We start from the raw sequence: 2,684 nt of genomic DNA, 5'->3' as shown, positions 1-2,684 counted from the left end.
TATTGCCAATTGTAGATCTGACCTGTCCTGTAGTCCTCCTGGTCCCGGTGCCATTTCTGGCGTTTAATATCTTCCTGATCAACTTTAAATTTATCAAGAATGTCCTTAGTTTTCACCTTATACGTTGAGTATTCTTCCGAATTCAACAACTCCTTAAGTTTGTCATCAATATCCGTTAAGCGGGTTTTAATATTCCCAATCTCTTTCTGTAAAAAATCAATGTTCAACAGTATAACGTCCATAGCATATTTATTTGTTAAACCCTCGAATTTATGGCAAAAGTCCACATTATGCGGAAACAAATTAGGTCGTAAATGCGGTCGTAGACCCCTCGGTATCATCTGTTTTTGATAGTAACGTCCCAGGAGAGAAAGATGTAATGAACAAGAGATCAATTTTCTAGGCTCTGTCTCATAGAGGCGCTTAACATCAACTTTGGATGGGATACTCAGGAATGTGTCGTCTCCCAAGGAGCCACTCAATATGGTATGGATGTCCTCCTCCGTGTAGGCAAACAGATTGGGTGAAGGAATATCCATAGTGATAATTGAAGTAAAAAAAATCTCACGTGCTCACTCCCGGTCAAGAAGTACAAAGGGAAAACAGAGAAGAAGCACCGTGGAACAGGATTCTAGATCCGTCTGGGTGCTCAGCTTCAGGGGCAGACCGACCCCCAACGTAATATCCTCAGAAAAGTGGAAGCGGCACTCCAAAGTCACATCAAATAGTGGTTTATTCACTCATCTGTGTAAGCGACGTTTCGGCTTATCAATAAAGCCTTTCTCAAGCATGAATCAACAGTGCAAAAATGCAAATATATATATATATATTTCTTGGTAAATGCCATTAAAAATTCCAGTATAGCAGTTTTCTGCTCATCTTGTGTACTAAAAAAAAGAATGAAAAGAATGAAAAGTAATCAAAAACTATGTATACCAAAATGATACCAATAAAAACTACAATTCATTCTGCAAAATACAAGCCAATATACGGATATATTATATGTCCTATGAGCTCCGGAATGCTGCAACATAAATCACTTGTTAAAAATAAAAAAAAGTTTTATTGTGTAAAATATTGCATTGAAAACGATAAAAAAAACTATATAAATTTGGCATTACTGTTATAGTAAAGGCATGGGTAATAAAGTTTATTATTTATACAGCACACTGAAAGATAACCCCTAAACGACCATGGACGTAAATGCATGTCCGGGTTTGGCGGGACTTCGCGCACCAGGAAGTACATTTACGTCCTGTGTATGACGGCGAGCATCGGAACGGAATGAGCATCGCATCAAACATGGCAGGTTCCGGCTGCTAGCAGCATCCGGGGACCCGACGGTAATGGCCAACATCCGCGATCGCACGGATGTCCGCCATTAACCCCTCATATGCCGTGATCAATACAGATCACGGCATCTGGGCAGTGCGGTACTTTGAATGGATGATCGGATCGCCCGCAGCGCTGCCATGGGTATCATGTTAATCTTATTGACCCACAGAATAAAGAACACATCATTTTTACCGTAAAGTGTACAGTGTGAAAACAAAACACTCCAAAATGTGCAAAATTGTGGTTTTCTTTAAATTTTCTCCCTAAAAAAATGTATTTTGGGTTCGATGTACATTTTATGGTAAAATGAGAGGTTTCATTGCAAAGTACAATTTGGTCACGCAAAAATTCAAGCCCTTATATGGGTCTGTAGATGGAAATATAAAAGAGTTATGGATTTTAGAAGGCGAGGAGGAAAAACGAAAACGCTAAAATAAAATTGGCCTGATCCTTAAGGTTAAAATGGGCTTGGTCCTTAAGAGGTTAAGGACCGGGCCAGCTTTAGTTTTTGAACTTTTGTTTTTTCCTCCTCCCCTTCTAAAAATCCTAAAGCTTTCGATTTTAACCTATAAACCCATAAAAGGGCTTGTTTTTTGCATCACTAATTGTACTTTGTAATGACATTAATCATTTAATAACAAAATCTACTGCAAAACCAAAAAAATATAAATTTGTGGGGTGAAACTGAAAAAGAAACACCATTTTGTAACTATTGGGGGCTTCTGTTTCTACGAAGTGCACTTTTCGGTAAGAATGACACTTTATCTTTATTCTGTAGGTCCATATGGTCACAAGGAAACCAAATTTATGTAGGTTTTATTTTATTTTACTTCTTTAAAAAAAATTATAACTACATGCACCAAAATTAGTATGTTTAAAATAGTCATCTTCTGGCCCCTATAACTTTTTTTTTATCTTTCTGCATATCGGGCAATATGAGGGCAAATTTTTTGTGCCATGATCTGTAGTTTTTATCAGTACAAATTTTCTTTTGATGGGACTTTTTGATCGCTATTTATTAGTTTTTTATTGTATATAAAGTGATCAAAAATGGACAGCTTTGGACTTTGGTGTTTGTTTTTTTTTTCTTTTTTACATGTATGCCATTGACTGTGTGGTTTAACTAACCTTATATTTTAATAGTTCATACATTTACATATGCGGAGGTACAAGATATGATTATGTTTATTTTTGATTACATTATTTTATTTTAAAAAATTGGAAAAGGGGGGAATTCAAACTTTTATTAGGGAACAGGTTAATTCACTTTTATTATTTTATTTTTACATGCAATATGAAGATTGCTTACACTGTTCAGTGCCTTGCCATAGCATAGCATTGATCAGTGT

The sequence above is a fragment of the Hyla sarda genome, chromosome 1 (assembly GCF_029499605.1).
Source record: "Hyla sarda isolate aHylSar1 chromosome 1, aHylSar1.hap1, whole genome shotgun sequence".
Taxonomy (NCBI): Eukaryota; Metazoa; Chordata; class Amphibia; order Anura; family Hylidae; genus Hyla; species Hyla sarda.
The sequence above is the reverse complement of the archived record's forward strand: the minus strand, read 5'-3'. Positions refer to the sequence as shown.